The 18,098-nt window shown below is 49.8% G+C and overlaps 1 protein-coding gene and 1 long non-coding RNA gene across 8 annotated transcripts in view; both read right to left on the minus strand.

The window, feature by feature from the left end:
• Positions 1 to 5,894: 5,894 nt before the first annotated feature.
• Positions 5,895 to 6,951, minus strand: LOC307207280. The gene is made up of 2 exons (XR_013834602.1): positions 6,860 to 6,951; positions 5,895 to 6,338 (listed from the first exon to the last, which is right to left on the minus strand). It is a non-coding gene; the product is annotated as an uncharacterized lncRNA (long non-coding RNA).
• A 1,608-nt stretch (positions 6,952 to 8,559) lies between these two features.
• The window catches only part of LOC307207131 (vomeronasal type-2 receptor 26-like), a 63,007-nt gene continuing 53,468 nt past the window's right edge, over positions 8,560 to 18,098 (minus strand). For 3 of the 7 annotated variants that reach the window (XR_013834567.1, XR_013834568.1, XR_013834569.1), the window contains one exon: positions 8,560 to 9,797. The gene's annotated coding sequence lies outside the window, so the exon portion shown is untranslated. Of the gene's footprint in view, positions 9,798 to 10,464; positions 10,480 to 18,098 lie in introns of those variants that run through there. The other 4 variants (XR_013834570.1, XR_013834571.1, XR_013834572.1 and 1 more) reach the window with 4 other exon arrangements.

Below are 18,098 nucleotides of genomic sequence, written 5' to 3' on the forward strand. Positions count from 1 at the left end.
TCTGAATCTCTTGCTATTGGTTTTGTTGTTGTTGTTTAGTCGTGTCCGACTCTTCGTGACCCCCTGGACCAGAGCACGCCAGGCACTCCTGTCTTCCACTGCCTCCCGCAGTTTGGTCAAACTCATGCTGGTAGCTTCGAGAACACTGTCCCACCATCTCGTCCTCTGCCGCCCCCTTCTCCTTGTGCCCTCCATCTTTCCCAGCATCAGGGTCTTTTCCAGGGAGTCTTCTCTTCTCATGAGGTGGCCAAAGTCTTGGAGCCTCAGCTTCAGGATCTGTCCTTCCAGTGAGCACTCAGGGCTGATTTCCTTCCGAATGGAGAGGTTTGATCTTCTTGCAGTCCATGGGACTCTCAAGAGTCTCCTCCAGCACCAGAATTTAAAAGCATCCATTCTTTGGCGATTAGCCTTCTTTATGGTCCAGCTCTCACTTCCATACATCACTACTGGGAAAACCATAGCTTTAACTATACGGACCTTTGTCGGCAAGGTGATGTATCTACTTTTTAAGATGCTGTCATCTTACTTTTTAAGATGTTTGTCATTGCTTTTCTCCCAAGAAGCAGGCGTCTTTTAATTTCATGACTGCTGTCACCATCTGCTGTGATCATGGAGCCCAAGAAAGTAAAATCTCTCACTGCCCTCATTTCTTCCCCTTCTATTTGCCAGGAGGTGATGGGACCAGTGGCCATGATCTTTGTTTTATTTGATGTTGAGCTTTATATATATAAATTTTAAAGTTAAAGTAACATTCCAGTAAGAAATATAAAATAACCAAAAAGAAAAAAAATGCACCAAGTCGTCTAGTTTAAGGGGTTCATAGCATAAAATACATTCTCAAGAGACTACACAATGAATTGGATGTTCCAACAGAACTGACCTGATACAAAGAGAATACAAAAAAACGGTTGTGAATACCACCAAATGAAGCTATGTTTCACCGGGACCTGCCACCCCTATGAAGGATTTGACATATAAACATAATCTGAATCTCTTGTTGTTATAATCATTCACAGGGATTTCCAAATGCTGCCCCTCCTTCAAGTCTAAATGGAAGAATCCAAATATGTCTAGTGAAAAATAAAATAGGAAACAGGATACTTGTGAGAAGATGGGGTAGCAAAGCATGCTGGATGTGATGGAAATGAAATGGAACTAATAAAGGATAATTTATCCATAAAGCTAATAAGTGAAACCTAACAAAGGACAATTTGGGATTAATTTGTTTCGTTATACATTGGAAAACAAGTAAATTTAAATTACAGGAAACAGGGTCCTTGTTTGTGGGAAGAATGGGCAGCAAAGCATGCTGGGAAGGACGTGAGGGAAATGAAATCAAATCTAACAAAGGATAATTTATCAATAAAGCCAATAAGTGAAACCTAACGAAAGACACCTTCAGATTTATTTATTCAGTTATACATTGGAAAACGGGTAAATTTCAATTATAGGAAACGGGATCCTTGATTGTGAGAAGAAGGGGTAGCATCAATAAAGCTAATATGTGAAACCGAACAAAAGACACCTTGGGATTGATTTATTGGGTTATACACTGGAAAAAACGGTTAAATTTTAAATTAATCCAAAACCACAGTTTGAGGCATGCTGGGAATCGACCGTTGGCCTGAGGGAGCTGGCAGTGCATGCTGGGAACTCGACTGCAACTGCCACCGCTCAGCAGCCTGGACGGCGCCCACGGCGGAGGCTGGCAGGAGTCGCAGGGCCTTCTGAACGTGGCCCCTTCCCCTCCTCCTCCGCCAGGGACACCAGTGCCTGCAGCCAGCCCGGCCAGCTGCACTCTGCACGCCCTCAGAGGCCGGAGAGGCTGGCAGGGACGGGGCCCCCAGGTGAGCCCGGGAGAGAGAGGGGCCCCTGGGGGGATCTGCACTCTGCACGCCCTCAGAGGCCGGAGAGGCTGGCAGGGACAGGGCCCCCAGGTGGGCCCGGGAGAGAGAGAGAGGGGCCTCTGGGGGGATCTGCACTCTGCACGCCCTCAGAGGCCGGAGAGGCTGGCAGGGACGGGGCCCCCAGGTGAGCCCGGGAGAGAGAGAGAGGGGCCCCTGGGGGGATCTGCACTCTGCACGCCCTCAGAGGCCGGAGAGGCTGGCAGGGACGGGGCCCCCAGGTGAGCCCGGGAGAGAGAGAGAGGGTCCCCTGGGGGATCTGCACTCTGCACGCCCTCAGAGGCCGGAGAGGCTGGCAGGGGCAGGGCCCCCAGGTGAGCCCAGGAGAGAGAGGGGCCCCTGGGGGGATCTGCACTCTGCACGCCCTCAGAGGCCGGAGAGGCTGGCAGGGACGGGGACCCCAGGTGAGCCCAGGAGAGAGAGGGGCCCCTGGGGGGATCTGCACTCTGCACGCCCTCAGAGGCCGGAGAGGCTGGCAGGGGCAGGGCCCCCAGGTGAGCCCAGGAGAGAGAGGGGCCCCTGGGGGGATATGCACTCTGCACGCCCTCAGAGGCCGGAGAGGCTGGCAGGGGCAGGGCCCCAGGTGAGCCCAGGAGAGAGAGGGGCCCCTGGGGGGATCTGCACTCTGCACGCCCTCAGAGGCCGGAGAGGCTGGCAGGGACGGGGCCCCCAGGTGAGCCCGGGAGAGAGAGAGAGGGGCCCCTGGGGGATCTGCACTCTGCACGCCCTCAGAGGCCGGAGAGGCTGGCAGGGACACGGCCCCCAGGTGAGCCCGGGAGAGAGAGAGAGGGGCCCCTGGGGGATCTGCACTCTGCACGCCCTCAGAGGCCGGGGAGGCTGGCAGGGACGGGGCCCCCAGGTGAGCCCGGGAGAGAGAGAGAGGGGCCCCTGGGGGGATCTGCACTCTGCACGCCCTCAGAGGCCGGAGAGGCTGGCAGGGACACGGCCCCCAGGTGAGCCCGGGAGAGAGAGGGGCACCGGGGATCTGCACTCTGCACGCCCTCAGAGGCCGGGGAGGCTGGCAGGGACGGGGCCCTCAGGTGAGCCCGGGAGAGAGAGGGGCCCCTGGGGGATTTGCACTCTGCACGCCCTCAGAGGCCGGAGAGGCTGGCAGGGACGGGGTCCCCAGGTGAGCCCAGGAGAGAGAGGGGCCCCTGGGGGGATCTGCACTCTGCACGCCCTCAGAGGCCGGAGAGGCTGGCAGGGGCAGGGCCCCCAGGTGAGCCCAGGAGAGAGAGGGGCCCCTGGGGGGATCTGCACTCTGCACGCCCTCAGAGGCCGGAGAGGCTGGCAGGGACGGGGACCCCAGGTGAGCCCAGGAGAGAGAGGGGCCCCTGGGGGGATCTGCACTCTGCACGCCCTCAGAGGCCGGAGAGGCTGGCAGGGGCAGGGCCCCCAGGTGAGCCCAGGAGAGAGAGGGGCCCCTGGGGGGGTATGCACTCTGCACGCCCTCAGAGGCCGGAGAGGCTGGCAGGGGCAGGGCCCCCAGGTGAGCCCAGGAGAGAGAGGGGCCCCTGGGGGGATCTGCACTCTGCACGCCCTCAGAGGCCGGAGAGGCTGGCAGGGACACGGCCCCCAGGTGAGCCCAGGAGAGAGAGAGGCCCCTGGGGGGATCTGCACTCTGCACGCCCTCAGAGGCCGGAGAGGCTGGCAGGGACACGGCCCCCAGGTGAGCCCAGGAGAGAGAGGGGCCCCTGGGGGGATCTGCACTCTGCACGCCCTCAGAGGCCGGAGAGGCTGGCAGGGGCAGGGTCCCCAGGTGAGCCCAGGAGAGAGAGGGGCCCCTGGGGGGATATGCACTCTGCACGCCTTCAGAGGCCGGAGAGGCTGGCAGGGGCAGGGCCCCCAGGTGAGCCCAGGAGAGAGAGGGGCCCCTGGGGGGATCTGCACTCTGCACGCCCTCAGAGGCCGGAGAGGCTGGCAGGGACACGGCCCCCAGGTGAGCCCAGGAGAGAGAGGGGCCCCTGGGGGGATCTGCACTCTGCACGCCCTCAGAGGCCGGAGAGGCTGGCAGGGGCAGGGCCCCCAGGTGAGCCCAGGAGAGAGAGGGGCCCCTGGCGGGATTTGCACTCTGCACGCCCCCAGAGGCTTCGTAGTCTAAGCTGGGGGGTGAGGGGTTTCTTCCCATGTGTGTGTGTGTGTGTGTGTGTGTGTATGTGTGTATGTTATGTACTCTTAACAGTATATATTTGGTTTTACACAATATGCATACATAACAATTATTCCATTCAATTAAAAACAAGATAAAAGGTTACCCAAACCTTCGAACCTCCCTCCCTGGGTTCAGATAGATAGATAGATAGATAGATAGATAGATAGATAGATAGATAGATAGATAGATATCATTCCTGCATCTTTCATTGTAATCTATCTAGTATATATCCACAATTTCCAAAGTTCACATTGCTTTGCAAGTGTTGGTTAGATACCTGCTGCTTTTTTCAGCTGCTTACTGTGGTCTCCCAAATAGGTTACAAAATCATTCCAGTTCACACAGGATTGATGGAAGTCAAAAATTTGAATAAGATGTAAAAGTATGTTTAATTACCATTGAAGATGATATGGTAAAAAAATTAATTAAAAATTATATATTAAAAAAATAATAATCATTCCAGTCCCTTGTAAAAATATGATCTTCCTTATTGCTTTGCTTTGGTCTGCCCTTTTTCTCTGGCCGGTCCTCTGTTTTCTTTCCACCTCTGGGCCAGGAGCATCCATGCTGCTGTCGCCACATCCATAAACACTCTTTTCTTATCTCTTGGTGTTGTTGTTGTTTAGTCGTTTAGTCGTGTCCGACTCTTCGTGACCCCCTGGACCAGAGAACACCAGGCACTCCTGTCCTCCACTGCCTCCCGCAGCTTGGTCAGACTCATGCTGGTAACCTCGAAAACACTATCCAACCATCTCGTCCTCTGTTGTCCCCTTCTCCTTGTGCCCTCCATCTTTCCCAACGTCAGGGTCTTCTCCAGGGAGTCTTCTCTTCTCATGAGGTGGCCAAAGTACTGGAGCCTCAGCTTCACAATCTGTCCTTCCAGTGAGCACTCAGGGCTGATTTCCTTCAGAATGGAGAGGTTTGATCTTCTTGCAGTCCATGGGACTCTCAAGAGTCTCCTCCAGCACCAGAATCCAAAAGCATCAATTCTTCGGCGATCAGCCTTCTTTATGGTCCAGCTCTCACTTCCATATCTCTTGGTAGTTCAGCACAAAAAACAAAACAAACAAAACAAAAAACAAACAAACAAAAAACGAAGATCATGGCCACTGGTCCCATCACCTCCTGGCAAATAGAAGGAGAAGAAATGGAGGCAGTGAGAGATTTTACTTTCTTGGGCTCCATGATCACTGCAGATGGTGACAGCAGCCATGAAATTAAAAGACGCCTGCTTCTTGGGAGAAAAGCAATGACAAACCTGGACAGCATCTTAAAAAGTAGAGACATCACCTTGCCAACAAAGGTCCGTATAGTTAAAGCTATGGTTTTCCCAGTAGTGATGTATGGAAGTGAGAGCTGGACCATAAAGAAGGCTGATCGCCGAAGAATGGATGCTTTTGAATTCTGGTGCTGGAGGAGACTCTTGAGAGTCCCATGGACTGCAGGAAGATCAAATCTCTCCATTCTTAAAGAAATCAGTCCTGAGGGCTCACTGGAAGGACAGATCCTGAAGCTGAGGCACCAATACTTTGGCCACCTCATGAGAAGAAAAGACTCCTTGGAAAAGACCCTGATGTTGGGAAAGATGGAGGGCACAAGGAGAAGGGGACAACAGAGGACGAGATGGTTGGATAGTGTCTTCGAAGCCACAAACATGAGTCTGACCAAACTGCGGGAGGCAGTGGAAGACAGGAGTGCCTGGCGTGCTCTGGTCCAGGGGTCACGAAGAGTCGGACACGACTAAACGACTAAACAACAACAAGTTCAGCACCTGTCATCCCTAATAATAAAGCTTCTGGTTTTTTTAACAAAAGTTATCTCAAACATTTTTTTTTCCATTTCATTATATATCATTTCCCAGAATTCTTTTACCACCCCACATGTCCACCACATGTAATAAAATGTACCTTCCTTCCTTCTTACATTTCCAACACATGTTTCAACCTGTTCTGTACATTTTTGCTAGTTTACTGGCTGCCGGGTACCAACAATTCATCATTTTCATGTAATTTTCCTTCAACGTACAGCAAGCTGTAAATTTCTTCCATAACTAATCCCATTGTGAAAACTATAACCAAAATCTCTTGCCCAGTGTATCATTACAGATATAACTTCTTCATCGTTAGTATACCATTCTAAAATCAATTTATACATTTCAGATAGCAATTTCACATTACCGTATTTCCCAACAGATCTCTTTCGAATTTTGATATCTCCGTATTAAGACATATTTCTTAATCAAGTTTGAAAACATCATTTAATTGATAATACTAAAACCACCTCTGGGCTAGGAGCATCCATGCTTCTGTTGCCACATCCATAAACAGTCTTTTCTTATCTCTTGGTAGTTCAGCACCTGTCATTCCTAATAAAAAAGCTTCTGGTTTTTTAACATCATTTAATTGATAATATATGGGACGCAGGTGGCGCTGTGGGTTAAAGCCTCAGCGCCTAGGACTTGCCGATCGAAAGGTCGGCGGTTCGAATCCCTGCGGCGGGGTGCGCTCCCGCTGCTCGGTCCCAGCGCCTGCCAACCTAGCAGTTCGAAAGCACCTCAGGGTGCAAGTAGATAAATAGGGACCGCTTACCAGCGGGAAGGTAAACGGCGTTTCCGTGTGCGGCTCTGGCTCTGGCCAGAGCAGCGATGTCACGCTGGCCACGTGACCCAGAAGTGTCTCCGGACAGCGCTGGCCCCTGGCCTCTTAAGTGAGATGGGCGCACAACCCCAGAGTCTGTCAAGACTGGCCCGTACGGGCAGGGGTACCTTTACCTTTACCTTTAATTGATAATATTGTAACCAAACTGTTAGTAAATCTCTGATATCTTCAAACTTTTTCAACATTAACTGATCTTCTTCTTCTGTTAACAGCTCTTTACAGGTTGCCTCCTCTGTCTGCCACGTCCCTCCTTGAGGTCTACGGAGTCCCAGAAGGTGTCGCTCTCTTTGGCATCGTGGTCTAAGCTCAGGGAACTGTCTGGGCCGATATCCATTTCGGGGAACTGCGGAGGAAGAGGGAGAAGCCCTGTCGGCAGCGCTGGGAAAAGGGGACAGACAAACCAGAACCCTCTGCAACCTGGCCTGACGCTACAAGGATCTCTCTGGCCACTCTGGCTTCCCTCCTCCTCTGTCACTTTGTCATGGGATATTTCATCCTCAGAGGATGACTGTTGGCCCGGATAGGATGGAGGAACCAGCCCAGAAGTGGTGGCAGTGGTGGGGGGGGGGGGGAGAGGGGAGAAAGAGAGCAGCCCAAAATGAGACAGGCAGGAACCCAGAAGCCAAACTCTCCTGCCCGCATTGAGTCGATATCTGACTTTTAGAAGACATCTGAAGGCAGCCCTGTTCAGGGAAGCTTTTCATATGTCATGAATGAGTGTATGTTTCGTCTTACCTCGATTACGCTTGCCTCCAGGTGTTCTCCAGGTGGGGGGCCACGGCAAATCAAGGGCCTCCCCGTCCTCCTGGTCTTCCCCGTCCTCCTCTGGGGGGCTCCCTGATTCTTCTTGTGGCTCTTCCTCCTTGATAGCCACTTCAGAGGCTGACTGCTGGCAGAGACAGGACCCCAGAGGTGGTGGTGGGGAGAGGGGAGAAAGAGAGCAGCCCAAAATGAGAGAGGAACCCACATTGAGTCGCTTGCCAGGGAAGCCCTACAGCCCTGGCGCCATGGGGGGCTGGTCCATCAGGACAAGTGGGGCAGCAAGCACAGCCTGCCCCCAGCATCCCCCTGCCTGTCTACCCCCTTGCTCACAACCGTCCAGAAGGTGGCCTGACCGGCCGGCTTCCTCCTCCTCCCCAGCCTCAGGGTTGCCCAGCTCAGCAGGGCTTCTCTTCTGCTCTGTCTGCTACATGCCTCATTGAGGGAGTCCCAAGGAGGACAGGGAGGAAACACTAGAAAACGGGGACATACTTGGAACCTGCAAGGAAAGATGCAAAAAACGAGCAATTAAAAAGCAAACCAAACATTAAAACTAATTAAAAAACCAAACCAAACATTAAAACTCAAGGCACCCATAACTGAAACAACAGTTTCATCCTGCGGTTGATATGCCCCCCTCCCCTTCTGCCTATCACCGCTTAGGCCACGGCCACCTACCCAGTCAGGACTGAGGAGATCCAGCCGTCTTGCGGTCTCCTCCTCGCCTTTTCCTTCATCATCCTTTTCATGGAAAATGTCCTCCTCGACGGCTGACTGCTGGCAGAGACCCAGTGGTGGTGGCAGGGAGAAAGGAGAAAGAGAGCAGCCCAAAATGAGACAGGAACCCACACTAAGTCGCTAGCCAGGGAAGCCCTACAGCCCTGGCGCCATGGGGGGCTGGTCCATCAGGACAAGTGGGGCAGCAAGCATACCCTTAGCAGCCCCCTGCCTGTCTACCCCCTTGCTCACAACCGTCCAGAAGGTGGCCTGACCGGCCGGCTTCCTCCTCCTCCCCAGCCTCAGGGTTGCCCAGCTCAGCAGGGCTTCTCTTCTGCTCTGTCTGCTACATGCCTCATTGAGGGAGTCCCAAGGAGGACAGGGAGGAAACACTGGAAAACGGGGACATACTTGGAACCTGCAAGGAAAAGATGCAAAAAACCAGCAATTAAAAAAACACAACCAAACATTAAAACTCAAGGCACCCATAACTGAAACAACAGTTTCATTCTGTGGTTGATATGCCCTCCTCCCCTTCTGCCAATTACCTCTTAGGCCACGGCCACCTACCCAGTCAGGGCTCAGGAGATCCAGCCGTCTTGCGGTCTCCTCCTCGCCTTTTCCTTCATCGTCCTTTTCATGGAAAATGTCCTCCTTGGTGGCTGACTGCTAGCAGAGACAGGACCCCAGAGTTGACGGTGGGGAGAAAGGAGAAAGAGAGCAGCCCAAAATGAGACAGGCAGGAACCCAGAAAGCAAACTCTCCTGCCCACATTGAGTCGCTAGCCAGGGAAGCCCTACAGCCCTGGCGCCACGGGGGGCTGGCCCATCAGGACGAGTGGGGCAGCAAGCACAGCACATTGGCTCTCAAGGCACCCATCATTAAAACAACAGAATAGCCCCATAGCCAGCTGTTCGGGTACCCGGTTCAAAGTGGGGGTCCTGTGGGCGGGGGGGGGGCTGCCTGGAGCCTCTCTGCCCTCTCCCCCTCAGCTGTAGGGCGGCTGAGAGAGAGGCAGGGGGCAGACGCAAGCCCCACGCTGGTGTTTCAGGCAGCGCCCAGCCTGCAGGGGCCCAAGCCACCATGTCACCCCCAGGAGAGATGCGTGGATCAGGCACTCTGCAGCCCCCCCCCCCGGTAAGTGCCAGCCCCCACGGTGTGGCGCCCAGTGCCAGCCGCGTTTTTTGACTCAACTAAAAGGTTTGGTGAGCCCAATTTTTATTTTTATTTTAAACTCGGCTTTTTGTCCTTTTGCCACCCCCCTCAGTGATGACACCTGGGGCGGACCCCAACCCCCCACCCTCCTTTCTCTGCAACTGCAACAGAATAAAAGGACTCAAAACTCCCTTAGCAGTTTCCTGCTGGTCCCCTCACCATTTCCCCAGACCTCAATCTTCAGGCTTTGCTTTTTCGGTGTCTAATATGTTGTTAAGGCCACAGGTTTTTTTTCCAATTCTGATGCAGAAAAGGCACCCAAAGGCTGCTGGGCAAGGCAGGGGTTGGCCTCAGCTGCAAAGTGAGGTTGGGATTCTGAGCCGATGTCACAGCCAGGTTCCGATCAGTCCATTTCCTCCAGGGGGGGGACCCTGTTTCCCCTGAGGGTGACCGCTGAACACACCACCCAAGGGAAAAAAGGAGAAAATGCAGAGAAATCTTTTAATTCCGTAGCAAGAAAGAAGGAGCTCCAGGAGTTTTCTTTTCCCTGCACTCCTCCATCGCAACACCTTTTCATTAATATTATTGAACTAGATGGCAAACAAAGGTGATGGACTTTATGGGACTGGCTGAGATGACGGGCAGAATCCGTGACCAGGGGAAGGAGACAGTGGAAGAGGACTGGAAGAAATGTAAAATATACCTTAAAAACTGTTGCAAAATTGAGGAATGCTAAGATGTCAAGGGGTAAGAAACAGAGAATTACAGCTGTAACTAAAAAATTAAAGGAAATTTAATGAAAGGGAATTAGGATAAATTGACCAAAGGGTTGCTAAAGAATCATAAAACAAGGATGCAGGGATGGGGAGGTATGGGGAAGTCGAAGGAAAGAAGGGTATGAAAATACAATTTTGAAATTACATTTGTTTAAATGTTTTGTATGTTTTTGTTTTGTGTTTTGACTTTCTGTTGTGTGCTTTGTTTTTATTATGTGTTTGAAAAATGAATAAAAATTATTTAAATAATAATAATAATAATAATAATAATATTGAACTAGATTTAATGAACATTCATATCAGAGTGCTGTGTAAATTGATAGCCATAGTCTTTATATACAAACCTTTTATGCTCTTCCGTTTAATGCTCCTAAACCCTTCTTTTAGCTTCTTTTAGACTTTTATATATACTTTGTGTTAAATACTTTTAAGCTTTCCAAAACGTTTTACAGATTGGAAATGACTGTACCCCACCCTCCTGATGCTGGTCTACTACCGTAATAAAGATTTGATTGATTGAAATGAAGTATCCTATAGTAATGCAGTGACTGGACACTAATGTAATGTATTCCCCTCCCCCCAAATTCATACTTTATTACTTATTCATATTAGTAAGAATAATGAAATAAGTCAAGCCAGAGGCTCCTCCCAGCTTTGCCTTGCGCCGCCCTATGAGCATGACCACTCCCCACGAAATCCCGCCCCACCTCTCTTTCCACCGCCGCCTTTCGCAACCTATTACCTTCCCCAGCTCCACTCTCCCCGCCTCCTTTCACAATGACTCGCCCGGATTGGTGTAGGCGGCCTGCCACTCTTGCGAGCAGAAGAGTGCAGAAGGAAAACTTAAGAAAAAAAAACCTTGCACACCTGTCAGGGAACTGACATCAGAACGAGAGGTGGAGGCAAGGCTCCACAGCGATGCAGGAGAGGGGACCAGCAGGGGGGAAGGAATTCAGCGTAACACCGGTAGAGAAGGGAGGGAAATGGAGGATTCGGAGAGAGGTCTCCAAGACCCTTCACCCGAGACTAGTGGGGAGAGTGTGGACACGCCTCTGCCTTCCCCTTACTTGCGCAGACGCGTTCCGCGCAGGGAAAGTAGGAGGAGACTTGGCGTCAAACAGCTCTTATGCTGGAAGAGGTTCAAGAAACGCCCACTGACGGATTCTGCAAGTGACTGACCGGCCACGGAGTGTGAGCTGTCAGCCAAAGCATGGGTGGCCGGGCAATCTAACCAAAACTGAAGGCAACTTACGCACAAGTAACCCCTTACAACCATTACAGCACCCAAGGAGCCCTGAATGTGCCAAATAGCCATGGAATGGCGAGTTGCTTTGTGTCTGCTGGATTGTGGGGAAATGGAAAAGCAGATGAGCATTGGGAATGGAGTGTCCTGGGAAAGGGCAGACCCCAGGAATACTCTGTTCTGGTTCCAAATTTTCCCAGCCTGCTGCTCCCTTGTCGACACATAAGGCTTGTTTTCACCCTCCTGATTTAGCAGCCACCCAGGTGGCTGGTTCAGGTTTCCCCTGACTGCTTTGCAATATGTTAAGTCACTTATTATGTTCTACAAAGAGTTTCACAACAATTTTTATATACCCTCCCCTTTCAACTGAGGTTGAAATAGACAATATTGAAAATATCTTTGGACTGGAATGGACAAGAGACTTATGTGGTAAAATGAAGGATTGCTAATGATATCTAGCAGGCGTTTATCTTTGTGACTGTTCTCTGCGGGCTGAAGAAAATAATACCTGGAATTTGAATGGCGGAGCAGCCATCTGTTGGGGCGTTATTTATAGCCCAGTAAGACTAGGACACAGGTGGCGCTGTGGGTTAAACCACAGAGCCTAGGACTTGCCGATCAGAAGGCCGGCAGTTCAAATCCCCGCGACGGGGTGAGCTCCCGCTGCTCGGTCCCTGCTCCTGCCCACCTAGCAGTTCGAAAGCACGTCAAAGTGCAAGTAGATAAATAGGTACCGCTCCGGCGGGAAGGTAAACGGCGTTTCCGTGCGCTGCTCTGGTTTGCCAGAAGTGGCTTTGTCATGCTGGCCACATGACCCGGAAGCTGTACACTGGCTCCCTCGGCCAATAAAGCGAGATGAGCGCCGCAACCCCAGACTGGACCTAACGGTCAGGGGTCCCTTTACCTTTAAGACCTTGGAAAAAGCAGAGGAACGGGAAAAGACAAAAGACAATATCTCATCTCTACACACCAGGTCCGAGATCAGATTGTTGGAAAGCCTGTGCCCCCTTGCTCACAACCGGACTAGAAGGTGGCCTGGCTGGCTTCTTCTTCCTCCTCCTCCTCAACCTCAGGGCTGCCCTTGTGCAGCTCAGCAGGGCTTCCCTCCTGCTCTGTCTGCTACGTACCTCATTCACCGAGTCCCAAAGTGAATCCAGGGAGGAAAGGCTGCTGAGGGAGCTGGACAGGGAGATTTTTGGCACCTGCAAGGAAAACTCAAGGCACCCATAACTGAAACAACAGTTCCATCCTGCGGTTGATATGCCCCCTTCCCCTTCTGCCAATCACCGCTTAGGCCCCTGCCACCTACCCAGTCGGGACTGAGCCTGCTGCTAGATGACATGAGCCAACAGTGTGACGCGGCAGCTAAAAAAGCCAATGCAATTCTGGGTTGCATCAATAGGAGTATAGCATCTAGATCAAGGGAAGTAATAGTGCCACTGTATTCTGCTCTGGTCAGACCTCACCTGGAGTACTGTGTCCAGTTCTGGGCACCACAGTTCAAGAAGGACACTGACAAACTGGAACGTGTCCAGAGGAGGGCAACCAAAATGGTCAAAGGCCTGGAAACGATGCCTTATGAGGAACAGCTAAGGGAGCTGGGCATGTTTAGCCTGGAGAAGAGGAGGTTAAGGGGGGATATGATAGCCATGTTCAAATATATAAAAGGATGTCACATAGAGGAGGGAGAAAGGTTGTTTTCTGCTGCTCCAGAGAAGCGGACACGGAGCAATGGTTCCAAACTACAAGAAAGAAGATTCCACCTAAACATTAGGAAGAACTTCCTGACAGTAAGAGCTGTTGGACAGTGGAATTTGCTGCCAAGGAGTGTGGTGGAGTCTCCTTCTTTGGAGGTCTTTAAGCAGAGGCTTGACAACCATATGTCAGGAGTGCTCTGATGGTGTTTCCTGCTTGGCAGGGGGTTGGACTCGATGGCCCTTGTGGTCTCTTCCAACTCTAGGATTTTATGATTCTATGATTCTATGTAGTTTTGGGGGTCTCCTCCTAGCTTTTGCCTTCCTCCTCCGGGGGGGGGGTGCCTGGCTCTTCCTTTGGCTCAGCCTCAGAGCCTGACTGTTGGCACGGACAGGATGGAGGAACCAGCCCAGAAGCGGTGGCAGTGGTGGTGGGGGGAGAGAGGAGAATGCGAGCTGTTAAGTTGTGGGTGAACATATCAAATGACCCAGCGATTCTTCAAACAGCTCTTGTTTATTCACAAGCCAGAACAGAACTGAACTGAAGGGTTCAGCCAACTGAAGGGTAGAGCTCAACTACAAAGCAACAGTAACAACTTTCTGTAACTATCCAATCACTGAACGTCACCTTCAATCCCTTATTTGCATATGTGGACCTGAGTGAAAACTATCTACAGTATCCCCCTGCTGGCCCAGTGTGAGAACTGCAGTACGTAATAAGAGCAGCCCAAAATGAGACAGGCAGGAACCCAGTAGCCAAACTCTCCTGCCCGCATTGAGTCGCTTGCCAGGGAAGCCCTACAGCCCTGGCGCCATGGAGGGCTGGTCTATAAGGACGAGTGGGGCAGCAAGCACAGCCTGCCCCCAGCAGCCCCCTGCCTGTATGCCCCCTTGCTCACAACTGGTCCAGAAGGTGCCTGGCCGGCTGGCTTCCTCTTCCTCTTCCTCCCCAGCCTCAGGGTTGCCCTTGTACAGCTCTGCAGGGCTGAGGCTGGGGACCAATTTATCCCCCCCCCCCAATTTTTTATTAGTTTTTAGGCAAACAAACAAACAAACACGAATCATAACTGAACTTGGTCCAGTATTAATATCATAGTTAAATGACTTCCTCAAATTTCCTTGACTGAATTTCATTACGTATCATTGTAACGGTTTTCCAAAATAATATCTCATAAAATTTACTTAATCCTCTTAACATCTTTGTCTCTTTTCATCTTAACTTTAAACATCTTACTTCATAATTTCACATATTCAGATCCTTAGCCTAACTGTTACTTTGCAAGTATTTCTATTTAATTTATCTTAGTATATTTAGATAAATAGTCTTTGAATTTCTTCCATTCTTCCTGATGCTCCTCCTCCTTCTGGTCGCGGATTCTTCCGGTCAGGTCGGCTAGCTCCGAAAAGTCCATCATCTTTATCTGCCATTACTCCACTGTTGGCTCTTCCGATTGCAAGAGCCAATCCAAAGTCACGCCTCAAACCTTTCGTAAATTGAACAGCATTCGGGAACGGATTACGTTCGACTTTCGAGGTTTGACTGTATTGTGTTTGGAAGAAATGTAATCTGAATCCTCAAATACTGTGCATGGAAGGAGGGGGGGGGCAATTTGTGTTTACATTTATATGCTAATCAGGCTCATAGAATTGTAGCCCTGGAAGGGACCCAGGGGTCATCTAGTCCAACCCGCTGTACTGCAGGAATCATTTTGCCCAGCATGGGGGCTCAAACACTTGACCCTAAGATTAAGAGTCTCATGCTCTAAAAAAGTTCAAGCAGAGGTCAGTAACTACTTACAGACACTCACACACCAGCCTTTTCATACTGATGATAAAAATATTTCCCCCTTCCCCTTAACGATTCTCTAAGTCTTTGAGGATATATAAGAATAACAATGGTGCTCGCCTCTTCTTTTTAATCTTTTTTTCTTTTTCTTTTTTACTCCTTTTTATCAGCTGTTTTAAAAAGCGTATGTTTTTATTATCCAAGTCGTATTTCAATAATCCTCTTCTTATATTTCAAATCCTGACGTTGACTTCATGCATGGATGTTAGTTTGACAGATAATATATCAATGGTCTCCATTCTTCCTTAAACAATCCATCTTTTTGTCCTCTTAGTTTAGCAGGTTATTTCACCATTTCACCAGTATATTCCACCAGTTTCATAAGCCATTCCTCCTTGGTGGGGAATCCTCCTTTCCACTTCTGTGCAAATAAAATTCTAGCTGCTGCGGTTGCATACATAAATGAACTAGTCAGCCTTCTCGGGACCTTTAATTATTAAATTTATATAGGAGCCTTCATTGGATTGCAACAGATTGAATCGTAATAAGAATGAGAGTTTCCACCAATTTGAAGTGATGAAGGTTTAAGTAGGATGCAATCTTGGCTAATTAATATAAATGCTTTGTCAGTGGCTGATCTGTAAATTATTTTCCCTTGCCCGTCTGATCTTGGTTTTGCTCTATAAATGGGGACCTGAATGGGAGGAACCTAAGATAGAGGAGGAGGAGGCCTCTCGCTCTTTCTTCCCGACTGAACAAAAGATGCCTCCTCTGAAAAGGTTTGGCAGGCAGGGAATACAACTATCTGGCATCGTCTCATTGCTTTCCTCCAATGCTAAACTTGTTGCTGGCTCACTCGTAATCTGGTGATCCACTCAACATCAGTGCACAACGTGTCATATCCTGGACAATGCAATAAAATCCATTGGTCTCCAGTCAAGGCTTGGCTAAGGTCAGTTGCTACTCTTTGGAACAGGGAGCAGAGCTTACACAATACAGAAATTAAACCAGCAGACTACGGAAGATAATTTAAATGATTTTCTCTATTGATTAATATACAAAGTTTAGGAGAATGAAATGATGTGAAGTGAACTTCTGAATGATGCAGCATACCTGTAGAAAATGGAGCACAGGTATTTGAATATCTAGCAATGACATAATTGAAAGTATTGTTGAATATCAGAATTGATATGGTTAATAGGTAGTTAGGACAAAGGAATCACACTCAGAGACCTAACTCCTCCCTCCCTCCAGCCTATCTTGTTGTGAGATAAATATAACTTCCCAAAACAGAAAATGATTAAAAGATAAAACTTTACAAACTAAGGGCAGTAGACCAGGACTCATTGTAGTCGTTGGCAGAGCAAGGTAGCAAAACATTTCCTCCCATCTTACTGTTCACGTCAACAGGACCACACAAAACGTGGGCTAAGAAGGAACAGAATCTCTTTCAGAGGTGGAGAAGGAGCAACATGGATGAGTAGCTGTGTTTCCTTTAGGCACTTCTTGTCATGTGACAAAGACACATGAGAGCGGAAGCAGCAAAGCAGTCATTTGGGCTTACTAAAGTTATTCAGGCATAACTGCTAACTGTGGAGTCACTCTGACTGAAAAACTTAGTAGCCAGTTTCTCTTTTGTGCTCTCTGTAAGATGTGAGAGCTTCAGTTGTGAACAGAGTCTGTATGTAATCTGAGTCAAACTGTTTGGAACCATGTTGTTTATGAAGAAGTTGATTTTAACTCAGTAAAGCTTTTATTCTTTAAAACTCTGCATTATTAATTTATGCTGCTCGTCAGGTTATGGGCCCAGTGTTTGATCGATGGCGAATTGCTAAAGCTGGAGAATCAGGGCAGCAACCTGCGCAGTTTATTAATCTTGGCAACACTGCCCAGATGGAACGTCTGAATGGTCAGAACTACCTGACTTGGGCTCTCAAGCTTGAACTGGTTCTAAAACGTGATAATAATAATAATAATAATAATAATAATAATAATAATAATAATTTATTATTTATATCCCGCCCATCTGGCTGGGCCTTCCCAGCCACTCTGGGCGGCTTCCATAAAAACCAAAAATACAGTAAAATCACACGTTAAAAACTTCCCTGAACAGGGCTGCCTTAAGATGTCTTCTGAATGTCAGGTGGTTGTTTATCGCTTTGACATCTGCTGGAAGGGCGTTCCACAGGGCGGGCGCCACTACCGAGAAGGCCCTCTGCCTGGTTCCCTGTAGCTTTGCTTCTCGCAATGAGGGAACCGCCAGAAGGCCCTCAGCGCTGGACCTCAACTTCCAGGCAGAATGATGGGGGTGGAGATGCTCCTTCAGGTATACTGGACCGAGGCCATTTAGGGCTTTAAAGGTCAGCACCAACACTTTGAATTGTGCTCGGAAACGTACTGGGAGCCAATGTAGGTCTTTCAAGACCGGTGTTATATGGTCTCGGCGGCCGCTCCCAGTCACTAGTCTAGCTGCCGCATTCTGGATTAGTTGTAGTTTCCGAGTCATCTTCAAAGGTAGCCCCACGTAGAGTGCATTGCAGTAGTCCAAGCGGGAGATAACCAGAGCGTGCACCACTCTGGCGAGACAGTCCGCAAGCAGATAGGGTCTCAGTCTACGTACCAGATGGAGCTGGTAAACAGCTGCCCTGGATACAGAATTGACCTGTGCCTCCATGGACAGCTGTGAGTCCAAAATGACTCCCAGGCTGCGCACCTGGTCCTTCAGGGGCACAGTTACCCCATTCAGGACCAGGGAATCCTCCACACCTGCCCGCCTCCTGTCCCCCAGAAACAGTACTTCTGTCTTGTCAGGATTCAACCTCAATCTGTTAGCCGCCATCCATCCTCCAACCGCCTCCAGACACTCACACTTTGGCACTGTGTGGAAACTGGTTTGAATCCATAGCCCTCTGAGCAGGAACGTGAAGAGGATGATAGAGCCAGAGCGCACATTTTGTTGGCTCTAGAGGAACCACAGGTCCTGCACATTGCAGATTTGGACTCTGCCAAAGAATATTGGGATCATCTACATCAGATACACCTGTCTGACAGTGCCGGTTCAATAATTGGATTAACTAGGAGACTGTATAGAACTGTGCTACCTGAAGGTGGATGTTTAACCACACACCTTCCGACTTTGCGCATGTTATTCCTCCAGTTGCAAAGGAGAGGTAAAAGATTTCCAGACCTGGGTCAAGTCTATATCCTGCTATCCAGTCTCCCACCAAGCTTTAATATTGTGATAGCCTCTCTTGA

Source organism: Podarcis cretensis (assembly GCF_951804945.1).
Source record: "Podarcis cretensis genome assembly, chromosome: 18".
In the NCBI taxonomy this organism is placed as follows: domain Eukaryota; kingdom Metazoa; phylum Chordata; class Lepidosauria; order Squamata; family Lacertidae; genus Podarcis; species Podarcis cretensis.